This window comes from Tursiops truncatus, chromosome 4 (assembly GCF_011762595.2).
Source record: "Tursiops truncatus isolate mTurTru1 chromosome 4, mTurTru1.mat.Y, whole genome shotgun sequence".
Classification (NCBI taxonomy): Eukaryota; Metazoa; Chordata; class Mammalia; order Artiodactyla; family Delphinidae; genus Tursiops; species Tursiops truncatus.
In genome coordinates this window covers 36,326,977-36,344,908 of record NC_047037.1, presented here as the reverse complement: position 1 = coordinate 36,344,908, position 17,932 = coordinate 36,326,977, and the positions used below count along the sequence as shown (strand labels likewise).

The 17,932-nt window shown below is 39.4% G+C and overlaps 1 long non-coding RNA gene across 1 annotated transcript in view; it reads left to right on the top strand.

Annotated features, from left to right (window-relative positions):
* The window catches only part of LOC109551874 (uncharacterized), a 59,648-nt gene that overhangs the window by 6,261 nt on the left and 35,455 nt on the right, over positions 1-17,932 (top strand). The window lies entirely within an intron of this gene.

Below are 17,932 nucleotides of genomic sequence, written 5' to 3'. Positions count from 1 at the left end.
TTCCATTGCTGTCTAAATTTTTACCATTAGTCTTTTGCATTACATAATGCCTCTCTCAGTGACTCCCTTTGAATTTTGAGCAGGTTTGTAAAATACTTGCCCAGTGAGAAGAAGCAGCAGTACACATAAGAATTGGAGTAGAGTTGGGAAGGATAAAAGAAAGGCTGCAGGCAGGTGAAAGGCACAGAAGAGTCTGGGCTATAAATTTCAACTAAAAGTACTGATAAGGAAACACGAGGGAGCAGAAGGTCACCAGGAGCAAAGGGAACATGGTTTCAAAGTGGCACCTTTAACACAAATTGTTTTAAGGCTTGCTCCCTCTGATCAATCTACCATATCTCAACCTGGAAGTCAGAAGAAATAGATTCCAATCCTGCCTCAGTGACCCTCTAGCTGGGTAACGTTGGGTATGTAACTTTTCCTGCTGGGGTCTCATTGTCATTATCTGTAAAATGAAAGTTTTAGACAAATTTTCTTTAAAGCCATTTCTACAACAAATACTCTATAATTCTAGCAAAAAGCCCGTAAGTTCCCTCCTCTTTCAACATTTAAGTCTTATCTTCCTCCAGGGGAAAAATTATCTTAGAAATGTGATAAGAAGTAGGGATATGTGTGTGTGTGTGTGTGTGTGTGTGTGTGTGTGTGTGTAGACACCAATGGTAAAGTTACATCAGAACATCATAAGCTAGAGAGAAGCATTTCATAAAAAATAAAAACAAAGAGTAATTAAGCAATTGTACACTATCATACTTGAACCATTTCTCTTATAAGCAAAGGAACTTCCCAAGAAGTTGTTCCAATTATAGTTGTACTCAGACATGAGCACAGTCCAGTTAAAAAACTGTTGAGCCTTACAAACAATACTTGGAATATTAAAGAAAACACACCAGCATTTAAAGCAGGCCACCAATGTACAAACATCGTCACTAAGAGAACAAATGAATAAAATATGTACAATAGTTGTTAAATTCTCAAAACAATACATTTTTCTCCTGAGTATAGAGGACACACTCTCCATGTTTTTCTGCATGGTGATAATTCTGTTCACTGCATAGTAGGTTTAAGCAAAAGGAATTACAGAAAGAGGACAGCTATATGACCTCAGGCATTAAAAACAAAATGGTTTAGGAAGGGGGATTCACTGATTCAGTATCAATCATTATGAGAATCTGGTGGAATCAAAGGCATTCCTGTGTCTTTCATGTACTTTAATAAACTATTAATAACTTAGGCTTCTATTAAATACAATTCTACTCTCAGAACCAACAAAAAGATAGCAATACTATTGTCATTTTTCTAGTTTATATAGATGACCTATCTCAAGCACTCTTTTCTGTTAAACCTGACTATGTCTTCCAGAACTAAGGACAGCAAGCATTACTAGAAGGCTAGAGACAGGAGACCAGAGAAAATTAAGGAGTCTGGGGAGGGAAGATAGTACACAAGAAAGACCTTGGTCTTGAACTGAGACTTGGGCTCAAACCCTGGTTCCACTAAGTCTAAGCACTTAACTTCTCCAGGTTTGATTTTTCTCTTCTGTAAAATGGGGCTAATATCTGCCTTGCAGTTGTGAGAAATAATAATACCACATGCGAAGCACCTAACAGGTACTCAGTACACAGGAGGTGTTACCATTGTTCCTTTGTAAATTATGTCTCAGTAGAGCAAATAACTCTGTCCTCCCTGTTTTAAATTTGAAAGCAAGTTCCTCCCAGGTCTTAACTCCTATGAAACTACGCTGTTTCAGAAAAGTTTTGTAGTTTCCTTGAAACTACCTGGGAAAATAATAATGGTCTTCAGAATAGAATCTACCTTCTGACATTAAAAAAAAAAAAAAGGAAAAAGAAGGGGAAAAAAGGAGGAGGAAGGAAAGGAGGAGAAGGATTTAAAAAAAAAACAACTGTAAGAAATCAAAAGAAGAAAATTAGCAGAAGCAAAAATGAAAAGGAAACAGGAGACCCAGATCTTGCGCTGGCATTTAGCCATATTCAAAGGTTACTTAAGTCCTCTGAATGGTTTTCATGAAAATCCCAAGGCTTCTCTTGCTTGACTCACCCAATCATAATAGTCCTTTGAATTGAAATACTTTTTTCCTAGATTTTTTCCAGACTGTCTATTTCTATTCATCCTTTAAGGTTCTTACTGAATCTCACTGGAGGTCCAACATATGTGAAGTACACATCTTACTAGGTGCTTTATTTGAGTTACCTCATTTACAAGGGACAGTAGACTTGAAAGGTGGGTAGTATCACTGCTTTATACAAGGCAGCAATGAGAAATTGTCACCTAGCCAGAAAAAGAGTCAAGCCAGGAATGGATCCCAGGACTGTAAGATCCAAAACCCTTCATTTTGTTCCTTTCCATCACAATGTGCATACCCCTGATCCTCTGCATCAGAATTAATGGGCCCTTCCTCCCCTCTTTCAGCACTTGGCTTATCCTTTTATCATTGCAATTATTTCACTCCATTTTGTGTTTTAATTTATTTTAATTCTCTCTTCTGCCAGTTCTATTCCATTTATCAAACATTTGTTGAGCATCATCTATGGGTAAAATACTGGATTATATCCAGGCTCTAAGAAGACTAAATTTTTGTTTTGTTTTAGTTTCGTATTATTATTACCTTGTTTTTTGAATTGTGGTTAAAAACACATAACATAAAATTTACCATCTTAACCATTTTAAAAGGTACAGTTCAGTAGTGTTAACTATTACTTACTTTGTTGTGCACCTGTAAATTATCTTATTAATATCTGTAATCCTCATAGAGCCTAGCACGTATTTGCTGGATGTCAGGACTTTGTCACCCAATCCCCACACTGCCAATCCCCAAATCTCATTGTTCCTGAGTCCATTGTGCCCAAAGAAATCCTAGGTAGTCCTGTTGGCAAGGATAGAGTTAATATTTCTAAGACAAATTCTTTTAAATACTTCCTACCTAAGAGCTGTCATACATCCCAGGTCTCTAATTTTATTTACTCATTTTCAAAATAGGTTATAAATTCACATGGTTCAAAATTCAACAAGTATAAAAGTGTCCAGGAAGAATTCTCCAACTCACTCCCCAGCCATCCAATTTCCCTCCCTGGTGGCAACCTTTATTATCCTTATTATTTTTTGCATATACAAGCAAAAACACACGCTCACACAAACATTTCCTCTGTCCTACCTTGTACACAAACTGTAGCATATTATTCACACTTGCTTTTTTCACTTAATATATCTTGAAAGTCATTCCATTTAGTACATTCAGTTTTTACATTTCATGGTCCTATATAATATATTAATAAATTCCCTATTGATCAACATTTAAGCGTTTTGGGGGGCCAGTCTTTTGCTAGTAAAACATGACTGCAATGAACAGCATCTACCTACATCATTTTGCAAATGTGCAAGGATATCTGTCAGATAAATTTCTAGGCTTGGAATTACTTGGTCAAGATGTGTACATTTGTGGGTTTAGCAGACATTGCTGGAAATTTTTACATTGCCGCTTCCCCGCTCCACTCCCTAGCAGTTGAGAATTGTTGCAGTATAATGACAGATGTTACTTACTGACAATGGCAGTGCTTGTTCCCCATGTTAACAGTGTGGAAGCAGAAAAGATAGAATCATCATACCCCCCAGCTACTTTGGTCAGTATTTCTGATTTATGAAAGAGAGAATCCGCTTGACCAGGCTTGTTGTGTCCAGCCAAGCCTCAAGGTCTCCCGGAGTCACTAGCCCAGGGTTATTTACCAGCCTTGGGTCGCATGCTCAACTAGAATTCAGTCTTGCGGCTCAGGGTCAGCCTGATGAGCCCGGGGCTGCCTCTCCAGCAGGGGTTATGGACGGAGCAGGATTCCTTCAGAAGGAGCCTCAGCAGGCAGATACTGGGATTGGGACATCTCTAGGGTGACTGTAATCCCAGTTTTCCCAGGATGGTCCCAAGTTAGGTCTGTGGTCTGGCATCATTACCAGCCGTGCTCCCTTTCATGCTCAAAAATGTCCCAATTTGGACTATAACTTACTAATATTGCATAAGGTAGGGCAGGGCTATTAATATTGTGGTGTAAGGAGCCCTGGGGTTTGTAAAGGTGCCTGGGGAGAGACTTTCAGAGGGAAAAGGAGACACCAAGCAGGTGGGAGTTGGGACGCATTGCCACTGTCTAATGTGACTAAGAGTTTAAGCTTATAATAACTAAGCACATTCTACCTGAGTTAGATGGTTCTCAGAACTTTTAAATCATTCGTCCCCCTTCTACTGACACATGTGTACTATTGGGCATTTTCTCCACCAGAATAGATCATTGAAAACCTCTTGAGGCAGTAATCCCTTGACCTTCACAGATATAATATCTGCACTTACCTAGTCATTTGACAGTGCAGATGGGGCCCAGCCTTAAACTAATGGATCACTTGTGGCTTTTAACAGGGGCTTCCTCAGCAGAACTTTCACCCCATGCAGAGTCAGAACATGGAGTCTGGTCTAGGTGAGAGAATGGGCAAGAATGACATCTTGAGTTCAGTTCAAAGATGCTGCACTTTGATTTATTTCCAAAGCATCGTGTAGGCAGTGCAAAGCATAGACATGAGGTAAGGCAGATGCAGCTGTCCATTGCCTCCTTTGTTTTTCACAGAGACATCATAAATTTTGTGGTCTTGGCAGCCTGAAGAGAGTGAGATGTCTGGGAGGTCAGGGGAGCCCAGAAGTGTGGACTCACTATCTTTCATACCTCCACACACATTAGCAACCAGAAAAAATTTATGCTACCATATAAGGCAAAAATGTAGTTACTCACTAAGCTGTTTCATTCAGGCTAATGTCCAGATTCCAGACCTTGAAATGCTTGCTGTGCCCAGCCTGGGGCAATCGCTCCTTATCTACACCTGGGTGGCAGGGTGTAGGAGTTTTCCACTTATTTTGTAGGCAGGCCCGGCCTTGGTCTACCACAAACATATTTAGCCTTTAAGTTCTCAAACAAACTCTTGGCCTTCTCCTGAATTAACACAGGCTAAAGGACATCTGTGTTGATTCTGATCATCTATCTCCGTGGGCAAGGCTTTCCATTTTGTTAATCACTGTGCCTCATCTCTTGCTGATTACTCTTGATTGCAAAAGCCCAGCTCTTCAATTGCTGCCTGATTCTCTTTGTCCTTCAGAACTATTCCTTCTGGGAAGCAACTCAGCCCTTGTACACATGCAACTCTCATCATTTTCTCATTTAAAATGTTTATTCTCTCCATTTTGGTTTCCATCACAGCCATATGTGTCTTCTTACCAGCTCTTCCAACAGTCCCATGGCCTTTGTACTTTCTGGACAAAACAGAGTCAAAAGGGTTCATAAAGTACCCCCGTATATAGGCACGATCACAGCAAACATGGCAGTGACTAAAAGATGGCCACTGACAACTGGTAATGTCATTAGTCTGTACCACGCTGGACAGATGAAATTTTCCTGTGGAGCATAGTTTTGTTTAAATCTATGAAAGTACATTGGTTTAAGATTCTTAAATAAAGTAGTTTCCTTTCCTCTTTCTCCCTGTTTCACTTCTTTTCTTCCCTTTCTCAACCTCTCAACCAAAGAAAGTTTAAGATCAATTTGTAGAGTCCAAAGAAGCTGATTATGGCTTGAATGACAGAAGGAAAATGGGTAGAATGGCCAGTGAAAACAGAGAGGCTGCAAAAGTAAAAAGGGAAGAAGGGTGGAGCAGATCACTGCTAACTTGAATCTCCTAGATGTCCATAAAGTTAGAATTTAATTTGTATCAGTTTGTAAAAACAAACACAAGTCCAGCTCCACCCTGCCAGCCCCTCCCAGCAGGGGAGGATTATATTACAGGAGGGAGTATACTGAGAGAAGATTATATTTCCCACACACCAATATTAGGGTTGGCTTTCTGACTTGCTTTGACTAATGTGAGTAGAAGGGACATGTGACACTTCTAGCAGAGCTTTCAAAGCTATTGCATGGTTCTGCCACTGCTTTTCTCTCTGCTGTAAAATGACCAGTGTGTCACAGGTAGGGATTACTCCTTCAGTCCAAGCCCCGAAATAAAGATGACGTGGAACAGAACATGAATGAGAAATTAAATCAGAAAACAACGTTCGTTGTTGTAAACCACTCAAATATCAAGATCATGTGTTATTGCACCATAACGTAGCTTGACCTGACTGATAAGACATTCATTCCAGAAGCCAGAGAGAGCAGTAGTAGGGATGTGTGGGAGGGGAAATACAAGTCAAGTAGATTGTGGCACAACGAGACAGGAAATTTAGGTGCCAGTCAGATATCAAGAAAACCTCCAACGGGAACAATATAGGCTCTGACAGGAAAATCCAGGATCAGAGGCGCCAAATGGAGCAAACCTACACGATGACTTTCCTTCAGGAGATAGGAGGGGAGAAAAAGGACACAAAATTCAGAATGCACAAAAGAGCAAAAGTCCCTTAGTTGTCTGTAGAGTAGAAATGAAATAGTCTTTTGGGGATAGGACTAAGAGAAACTTCAAGCCCTTTCTTTCCTCTGGGCCAAGTTTGACTGCCTGTGGTATGATTGAAAGCCCCAGGTGGAATTTTTAATGTATCCCACACAATCTCCATGAGGCAGGGTACCATTTCAGAGAGGACATGGGAGCTGTAGTAGCTCAGGTCCAGCCTACTGCCTGGGCCCAAATCCTATGGTTAGATGCAAACTGTGGAGGCGGCAGGGGTCCCAGGCCCTGGATTGGTATATAGCTTTTTAAGGCAGTTTTCTACTTTTCTATATTCTTCATTTCATGTGGGTTTTGGATCCAATTGATCTTGAAAGCCAGGATTCTAATTTTCTCTCTGGAGCTGAGAGAAGTTGTGTTTAGAGATGAGTTTTTCCCCATAGGTTGAGGATTGTTGTATGAGATCATCATTGTTGTATGCATTGTAACATTGTTGCCAAGATGGATAACTCTTGCCTGTACCAAGTACAGAGTATGAGGTCACAGTCACACATACAGCCTAGGTCTCTGGGTTGCAGGAGGGCAATGGTTCTCTCGAAGTATGGTTCTCAGAGCATCAGCGTTACCTGGAAACTTGTTGGAATGCAAATTCTTGGGCCTCATCCAACACCTACTGAATTTAAGACTCTGGGAGTGGGGCCCAGCAATTTGTGCTTTAACAAACCCTCCAGGGGATTCTGATGCACACTTAAATTTGAGAACCACTGCATTAGGGGCATCAGTCTGAATAACAAACATGTGTCTCTTTCTCAAGGCAAGTCTTAGTGGCCCCAGGCTTAGAGTCAGGGATCAACTCCACACCCTCCTCTGAGCTTATTAAATGATCGTCCACTCCAGGTTGCCAGCAGGGCTCACTAGCTTCATAATGCATCTCAAAGTGGAGGAGGTGATGGATAGGGTTGAGGCCTCCTTGCAGTGCTGTGTTGAGCACCTTAGCTGGCCCTCTTGGGCCGATCCAGCTTGAACCTAGGTCATCTTTGGGAGCCATAGGCAAATATAACTTTCACTAATCTCTTGTCTCCCTTCACATAATGTCCACGTAAGACTAAAGAGGCCGCTGATGAAATCCACCCTGTGAGGTCAATATTATCTCCATTTCCTCACAAGAAAACAGTGCTGTGGAAACTTAAATAACTTGCCACAATCATAAGGTTAGTAAGTGATAGAGTTGGGATTTAAATCCAGTCAAACATCAGAATAAACTGGGAAATCGTTTGGAACATTCCCAGATGAACACTTAGAATCCTGCTCTGAAAAATACTATCTACATTGATTTAACAGCCAATGTCAAAAGTGTCCTCCTCTTGTATTAACCTGCCATCACCAGTCATTTGCTTTCCAAAATGAAGCAGTTGACTCAAACATTAATAAATGAGGATATAATTCTAACTTCAAGATAGATGTATTGTTATTTTTCTTACACTATTTGCTCTGTAAAATTTCCTCCAAACTTAAGGGCAAGAGATGCTGACCTCCCCTGAACTCCAAGCTCTACATAGCTCCCCTGGGATGTCTAATAGGCACCTCACGCTGAACACGCACAAACAGAACTCTTCATTCCTCTTCCCCAAACTCTTCCTCCACTGGTCCTCCCTGTCTCAGGAAACACACCATAGTGGTCAAGCCGAAATTTTAAGAGCCATTTTCTACTCCTCCCTTTCCCCTTTCTCCTGTATCTATCTACCTCATCAGCACATCCTGGTAGTTCTACTTCCAAAATGTATTTTAAATCTATACACTTTTCCATCACTACTGCTACCACCTAGTCCAAGCCACCTGGACTACTGATTCACCTCCCAATTAGACTTCCTGTATTTACCATCCCACCTCCTAAAATCTGTTTTCCACACATATTCTGAGTAAGCTTTTGAAAGTATACTGGCTCTTGTCACCCTTAAGTGTAAGCCCTCCAGAGGTCTCCCATGGCATTTAAAATAAAATCCAAATTCCTTCCCATGGCCCACAAAGGCCCCACAGGATCCAGCCCCTGATGATTCCCTGACCTTACCTCCTCCACACTCACCCTTGCTCACCTCTCCTCTGCCCCTCTGGCTGCCTTTCTTTTCTTCAGCAAGACAGCCTCTGGGGCTCATTGCTGCCACAGGGTAGCGATGCTGTTCCCTCTACCTGCAGACTTCTTTCTTGGGACCTTGAATTGACCATCCAGGATATCAGCTTTTAGCTCTCAGAGCAAATGTCATTTCCTAATAAAAACCTTCCCTAATGACCCTATTTAAAGCAGTGCATCTCTACCCCATCATAGTACCCATTTACTGCTTTCACAGTGAGGGAATCAGAATATGCACCTCTAAATACACTGCTTAGGCCATATTTATTATATTGAGCTGAAGGCAATTGAAAAACAGCAGATGCAAGAAGGGCTCTCTGCCCTTCCCCATTTCTACCTAAAAGCAGGGCATAAATTTCCAGTGAAAAAATGCCATCCTGGTACCAGAAAGAATAAAACATTCTTATCTGGAGATGAGGAGTTGATACCAAGATGAATCTTCACAAACAAATCTTATTAAAATAACCCGTCCCTTCCATTAGGTACCCCCATATATTTCCTAGTCACTTTCCCACAATTTACCACGCCTAGAAGCCCAAACCCCTTTCCTTTCTCTAGTTACTTCTCCACAATTTATCACCCTTTGTTAAAACGGTATATAGACCCCCAAGTCTAACTGCTTCTTTAGGGTTTTCACCTCTTTCCTATGAAGCCTTTGTGCCATCTGAAATTATTAACATCAGATAAAATGTATATGTTAATAATTTCTGCTGTTTAAGCTGTCATTTGTCAGCTCAATTTGCAGGTCCTAGCGACAGATTGTAAGAAAGCAGAGGAAAAGTTTTTCCTCCCCTGTGATAGCACTTACCTATCAAAATTTATATTGCTTTTCCTTTTATTTACTATTCTGTTTAATGTCATCCCCCCTAAAATGTAAGCTCAATGAAGGTAAGAAATTATTTGTTCTGTTTACCACCATATCTATAGGCCTAGCACATAGTCGTTGCTCAATAAATATTTGTTGAACAACTGAATTTGTACAGAGGGGATATAGTTTAAGCCCCAAGGAGAGTGACGTATTTGAGAGAGAATATTGATGGAAAAACCCCACTAACTGACCACAATTGGTAGAACTCTTTGTTTCAGGTCCTGAGCACAAGCCAAGTTACCACCTTAATGGAGCATTGACTAAATGCTCAGGCAACAGATCCTTTAGTTTAAAGAGAAAGGAAAGCATAATGTGTGAAATAAAAATTTCACTCATGGACTTGACAGAATATTGAATAGGAGAATAGAGAAAACCAAAATTAAAAAAATAATAAAGTTAGCACCCTCTCAGTGACCCATGGGAAAATATCACCCAGTTTAATACAGAGGAGAGAGGTTACACCAGGAAGTTCTAGGCAGACGAGAAGAACGGCCAAGTTGCATCCTTTTGAAATGCCTGACTTTGAGGACAAATTTAATTAAAATAAGAAGTAGTACATGATTTGAAGTTAGGATCAAAGACCACTCACTGCACAGAACAGAAAAGGGAAACAAAAGTGCAAGTAAAATTTTCTTTTGAGCCATGCAGGCTGATAGATGTCTCAAGAGACTGGAAAAGATCTACTGCTTTTAAAGAGTTTCAGTGTTTTCTCTTGTGGCTTCTTTCCCAGAGAGGAGTTAATCCTGACAACTACACTGCTGTCTTATGCATCTTCATTCTGCCATTCACCATGGAGCACCTGCCCTGCAAATTCTACCTTGTATGGAGAGGAAAGTAGACAGTATTTTTTGGAAGTATGGTTTTCACAGTTCCACCTTGAATCATGGCATTTCTATTCTATTCTATTCTATTCTATTCTATTCTATTCTATATTATTTCATACTACCTTATTTCATATTATACTAAGCTAGCGTTTGCTTTTGAATGAAGAAGTCGTGGATCTTTAATCAAAATGTTACCAGCTCCAATATCATAAAAATTGTAATATGTACTAAGTTTGGCCTAGATGGGCTTCCACCTCTGTTTTGTTTTTTATATTTTTCTCTCCGGTCTGTCTAGAACTTGAAAACACACACACACACAAAAAAAAAAAAAAAAAAAAAAAAAAGAGAGAGAGAGAAAGGAAGATAAATGTGAAGATTTGAAGGGAGGCAAAGTGAACAGCCAGGAAAGAGCATTGTAAGGCATACAGTAAGAATCTAAAAGTAGAACAAATATCAAAGAACAAAAGCCTGATTTTAAAAAGCAATTTTAGCATAGAATCCTGGGAAGAGAAAAGGGATGGGGCAGCAGGGGGGATGTGGTCAGGGAGAGACAGCAGGAAAGAGAGTCAGGGAGAGACAGACACAAAGAGGAGACAGAGAGAAATGAGACAGTAAACCGTGTTCTGTTCAACAGTGGTTTCAAACTAACTCAAGTTTGAAGCAGGGGCATTTGCTGAGTTGACAGTTATAGCAGCCCTCCAAAAAAACAGTGGGTTTGCCCAGGTACATCACAGTCTCTGATGGCCCATGATGGCCTCTTCAGGTTTCATGTGCCTCCTGACCCTTCGCATGAAGAGCCTGCTGTGGCTGATCTGATGTGTTGCTACTAGAATAAGAAATTAATAGAAATTTATGTAGTGTATTATGCTACAGTGGTATGTCTCCTCCTGCGATCACTAGTTTATTAGCCAAGAAGTACCTATAAAGTGTTTGTGTAGGGAAATACCAAAGCAGAAAAGGAACTGATTTTTTTAAAACATGAACTTCTTAAAATATAAAGGATGTTACATACACACACACACACACACACACACACACACACACACACCCCTTCTTTTATACACTGAAAGCGTCATAAAATGATGTAAATATAGAGACTGTTCTAAATAATCATTTCTGGGGCTTCCCTGGTGGCGCAGTGGTCGAGAGTCCGCCTGCCGATGCAGGGGACACGGGTTCGTGCCCCGGGCTGGGAAGATCCCACATGCCGCCAAGCGGCTGGGCCCGTGAGCCATGGCCGCTGAGCCTGCGCGTTCGGAGCCTGTGCTCTGCAACGGGAGAGGCCACGGCAGTGAGAGGCCCGCGTACCGCAAAAAAAAATAATAATAAACAATCATTTCTGCTTTAAGCTAGTATAGGAAATAAGTTTTTGTGATTCTTTCTAAAAATTGTTTTTTAAAAAAGGAATGTCACAAGGGAAATTATAACTGGAAAATTATGCAAAAAAAATAAATCTGATAAGAAGTTCTCCCCTTGTCAGGATAGGCCTGGGATAAGAGGAAATGAATTTGAAGAGATTTTTAATTGCATCATCTCTTTCTCTCTAATCCATTTGCACATCATTTGATGTCACTAATGTCAGTTTATTAGCAGTGTGGTGGAATTAGTATCAAACAGCCCTATATTCAAATTCCAGTTCTAGTAGGCCCTTGCTGGGTGAGTCACATAATCTCTCCGAGGCAAGATTTTTTCATCTATAAAATGGGGACCATAGGATTGTGGTAAGGATAGTATAGGATAATATATATATAAAATCTGGCACAATGTGCAGTGCACAGTCCTAGTAATTATTACTAATTACATTCATTTGATAAATATTTATCATGTGCCTTCGGTATGGTAGGCATTGTTCTAGGTGCTAGGGGTAGGAGTCGGGGCTGCCTGTGGGATTATACAAATTGTGTACAAAGCAAATCCACAGGCCACCATTTACCTCATCAACCAAAGGAACAGTGTACCTGTGAGCTAGGAATATACAACCTTGGGAGCCATACTTTGTTGCCCTAACAGTGGAAAATAAAATGGGTAAATCTTACACTCTCATAAAAGGAACAATATTTATTATTATGGCTTCACATTTTATAAAATCTCTATTGTTCACCATAAGAGTAGCTATTTAGTAAGCCAATAAGTGCTATTTAAGCCGTTACCAAATATTCAATGCTATGCTAGGTGGAGTAGGCAATGTAGAAGTAATAGGGTTTGCCTTATTTCTCAATTAAGCAGTTTCAACTCCAGCTGAGGAGTCAAGATACACAAAATGGGGACAAAATATATTTAAGTGCTAATTTGCATGGTGTAATTAAGTAAGGCAGATCTCACTTTGCTTGGGAGTATAGGACGTAAAAATGACTATGCGAGCTGAAGCGTGCCAAGTGTTCTTCATAATCAATAGGAAATATTATGATTATTCCAAGACCTTTAAAATTGTTTGTGAAAACATTAAAACTCCTCTTAAGGCCAGTTATAAATGTATAGGGAGAAGAAAAAAGTAGTAAACACAGATATTCAGTAAACTATAATTTAAAGCATTAGAAACATTGAGGATTAAAGTATTTTACTTCCTTGTAAAAAACATACCGAGAGTAGTTTCAGCAGTACTTACTGTCTTATCGTACAACTTACAATACATCTTTTCCTTGCTTTGGCAAAATTGTCATATTTCTTTCTAAGTCTGGATCAGCGTCCAACATTTTATCCTTTGCATGTTCAATGTTGTGACATGTCTCCAAGAGCTTCCTTAATATGAAGTATTTTACTGGATTCACTTCCTCTGGGACATCGTCATCCTTTTCATCACAACCACTTTCCTCTTTAATGTCATTAGTTTGCCTTCACTAAGTGCTGCTTGCTGCATACGTAGAGGGACTCACACTGGAGCAGTGACAACATTGCCACAGTCAGCTATTTCTTCTATAGCCCCAATCCCCATTTGGATTTCAATTCCAGCTTTATCTCTTTTTGTACTTTGCTGTGCTTTCATCGTTGTTGGTCAATTCATTCTTTTGATTGACCATTTCTGTACAATGTCACAGAGGTTTATCTCTGGGAGACAAGGAAGCAGTGCAACTGCACACTTTGCTATCTGTGTGATAGCAAACAGATCTGGGTGAACTGAATAACAGATGTGAGGTGACCATACAGACTTTGGAGGAAGTGATGTGATTAGTCATGGATCATGATGTGCATCTGTTATTTACATAGTGATTTGTGTGCTGAAGTGCTAGGAGTGAAGTTTGTACTTTATGCAGTTACTCACAGTTAATATACCATGTAGCATGCTAACTAAAATGAACTGTGTTATTGGGGCCCTGGTGTTATGTAATTAAAGTGTGGTACTGAAACTCACGCATGTCAGAACCATGTAGAGGACTGCCTATTCTACATCATCATTGTTAGTTTTTAGCATATATTAATGGAAAAATATGTGCTCATGATAGAAAGCTATCTCATATGTTATAACTGAACTGGATTAAACATGGAAGGATAATAAGGGCAATATATCAAAGTGAAGTGTTAAACATGTACCTTAACATAACATAAATAAAGCTAATAAAAACCTCTACTAAATCACAGATTAGTACACCTAGTACGGAGCAGTATGGCACTAGAGGCCAGAGTTCAGTGGCTTCTGGTGTTTCTCACACTCTATTCCATCTTTCTTTCCCTTCTATTTTTGCCTTTTTGTTTTTCTTTTCTTCCAGTGAAGCTCAGCTACAATTAAATGTAATATATTTTATTAACAATAGCAACACAGAACCTAATTTGTATAAAAATATGTCTCTATCTCCTGTCTCCTTTTTTACCCTTCTAATCTATCCTTCTATCTGAGTATAAGCACCCAGACGATGTTTTTCTGCTCATAATAATGATGATCTCATTATGAAGTAGTGGGAAGTGAGATGATTTTTTTCATGTTCATATTTGTACTGTGTTCATTGTTTGAATTCTTCATGACAAGGATTGATGAACATGTTAATGTTTGTGAAAGCAGCAGTGATTTTCCTCAAAATCAAAACAATAAAATTTGAAAGCATTTTAAAAATAATTGAAGGAGGGACTTCCCCCTCCTTCCAATGTAGGAGGTGCAGGTTTGAACCCTGGTTGAGGAGCTAAGGTCCCACATGCTGCAGGGTGTGGCCAAAAACTAACTAAATAAAAAAAACTAAATAAATAAAAAAACTAACTAAATAAATAAATAAAATAATTGAAGGAAATCTTTTAGAATTTTCCTAATTGACCAAGCAAATTTCCTCAGAATTTTTCGGAGGAAGGCACAATTTGGCATTTTGAGTGGGAAAATAGGTCCTTGATCTTTTCCTCTCCACTCATTTTATGAGCTTGATTATTCTTAAAAGGAACTGACAATAGCCATGGGTCTTCCTATAAAACAATCAACTCCTTATTCTTTAAATTAACCCTCACTCTCTGCTCTGCTAAAAGTAATTCCTCTACTTTGAAGAACAATTTTTTTGTTGTTGATGAAATTGTAAGCTCCATGGGCACTTACAACCATATCTTCATTCTTGGACATAGGCACTGAATAAACATTTGTGGGTATAAAATTTTTTTAATTTTTTTCTTAAAATATAAAATTAATGCTTTGCTATGTTAAGAGTAAAGAGCTAGTTTAAAAGTCTGCCTGAAATTTTGGTTTGTTTTGTTTTCAAACTCAGAGCTTTCAAGTTCAGGACTATCAGCCTTCCTAGACTATACAGAGAGGCTGCAGATTCTAGGAAAACACTCAGGTTTACATTCAAATATTAAGTAATCATCAATAGTAAGTGAAAATGAGAGAGAAGCCATCCAAGTCTAAGTTTTGTATTCCTTTAAATTTTGCTTCAAATAACACTTTCTTATAGTAAAACATATTAGTGTTTATTACACTGATGTAGAATAGCTGCATGCTTCTAACAAGCTATTTTTGCCCAAACCCTAGTTGACAAATGGGCTTTGTGCTTTTTTCCTTGATTGAACAGATCAATTAAAAAAAGAAAAAAAGAACAAACACCTAGTTACACTGTACTCTCAGCCTTGCTATGGATATAATCAGGGTTGAGTTTTTTGACCTGTTTCTCTTCTTTACATTACCTCCTGGGGAATTCCCTGGTGGCCTAATGATTAGGATTCTGGGCTTTCACTGCTGTGGCCAAATAACAAACAAACAAACAAACAACAAAACAAATACATTACCTCCTGGGAGTTCTGCTTCTCTATTAGCCTCAGTTTCTATTGTTACAAAGAGTAGTTCCAAACCGCTCTCCTGTCCTACCCTGTTACCCCCAAAGCCTCTTTAATTTTATATCTAGTTGTTTATATGTCTCATGATCCCCTAAGAGTTAGTATCTTGATAGAATTTTCTCCCATCTTAGTCACCAAGGCCACTCCCAAAATGGCCTCCAACTCTGAAACTTGAGCGTTCCTCACGACAGTTTTTCTCCTCTGATTGTTCTAATTTGCATCAATCCATTCTGTTCTCTTTGTGATGCTTACTTTCCTTCATTTCCACCACTGCTGACTGAATCCTAATCCCCTTTATCCCTGGATTGTCCACAGCCTCCACCCAGAGCTCCTGACCCCAATCCATTCTGCATTCGGCAGGCAGAGTAGACTCTCAGCCACCCTTTTCATCTTTGTTCTGCCCATTGGAATCTATAGCAATTCCCTAAAATTAACTGTATTTTATCAGCTTCCATTTAAGAACTTCCATTATTTACCTCCTTTTCTTATCAAATTATGCTACTTTCTTGTTAAGAACTGAGAATTTATAATCAAATTATGTTGCTTCCCTGTGGGAAACCTCATTTCACTCCAGACTCCTTATCAAGGCCTAATAAGTGTCTGCCTATCTTTCTGACCTTGTTTCCTACCGCACTTGCCACAGCTCACTCTGCTTTAGTTCACTCGCTCCTTCCTGCCCAAAGCCCTTTGCACTAGCTTTCCCCTCTGACTTGAAAGCTCTCTTCCCAGGTCATTGCATGACTGGCTTCTTCTCATCATTTGGGACTCAGTGCAGCTGCTATCTCCTCAGAGAAGTCTTCCCTGACCATCCTCTCTCATGTGCATTCATAGCTGCTACTGTCACATCTCTTAGTTTTATTTTATTCATAGTACTTTATATTATTTTTTACTTGTTTATAACCTGTCTGTGCCACTGGACAAAACAGTCCACAAGAAACCAAACCTTGGCTCTCCTGTTTGCTGCTGTATCTACAGGGCCTAGACAAGTGCCTAGCACACAGTTAGAGCTCAAGGAATATTTTTTGAGTGAATGATAGTGACATGATTTTTACTCCCTGATTAAGTCAAGCCATACTCTGTGCTGTATTGCGTGTACATTAACAAATTATTAATCATGTGTTTTCTTTATTCTATTCCACTCTACTGAATTCGCCTTACTGCTCCTCCTTATGAATTTGTATTAATCACTTCTTTCAAGATTTAGCACAAATGCAAAACACTTGCAAAACCCTTCTCAAATTCTTCCTGCCATGAGCATTCTATTACTTCTCCCCCACAGATTCACCACATCGTTTTCATGATATTATCTTGTGCTTTAAAAAAAAAATCAGTGTTGCTTTATAACTATAATTTTTTTTTCTTTTTGAAGTCATCTAAAATTGTTTGCTTACTGAGAGAAGGTGTGGTTAAGTGATGGAAGTTTTGGACTGGGAGTCCTGGAGAACAATTCCAGACTTTGAACAGGCCATTTCCCACATCTGTAAAATGGAAGAGTTAATCTAGACCAGAGGTTGCAAAATGGCAGCCCACAGGTTGAATAAGGCCCACAGATGTGTTTCATCTGGCCTTAGGAAAATTCAAAATAGTTGGCAATGCTTAAAAATTGGGAAGTTTTTGGAAAGCTTGGAATTCTACCCTCTCTGAAAAAAAAATCAACAGATCGGGCAACAAGAAGCCTATATTTCTGCATGGCAGCAAATCCATTGAGAAGCAAAGTAACTGTCCCTTAACACAGGGCAGGAACTCTCTGATGTGACATGGTACCCTAGTGACCTGGGCACTTCACTTGTTTATGCTAACTCTCCATTAGAGTTTGAATATATAACCCAAAGACTGTATCACCTCTGGGGTCCCTTCTAACTCTATGATGCTGGATAAATATGTCTTATCTCTCTACCCAGACTTAAAGTTCTTGAAGGACAGTGCCTGGTTCTTTTTCTTTGCTTATGCAGGTTATAGTGCTGGGCATAAAGCAGATGCCTAAAAGTTTTTTGTTGAGGGACTTCCCTGGCAGTCCAGTGGTTAAGACTCCATGCTCCCAATGCAGGGGCCGTGGGTTCAATCCATGGCTGGGGAACTAAGATCCCACATGCTGTGCGGTGTGGGCAAAAAAAAAAAAAATAAGTTGTTTGTTGAACATTAAATTTAGTTATATACACAAATATGCAATAAAAAAAAACAGATACTACCTAATGAAAAATTTACTACAAATGTTTGTTTGGCTTTTATAAAGAAAGACATCCTATCAAATGCAATTATAATACTGACACAGAGTTTGTGTGATATGGAAAACTTAACTCTGGACAGATACCAACCAGATGAAGTTTCATTTAGGCAGGAGAAAAGAAATGTAGTCCCTCAGTCTCCTTTCTCTGTATGTAACTCCCACTAATGGTTCATTGTAGTTATGCGGACGTATCAAGAGCAGACTATACTTAAGAGATGGAAAAATATTGC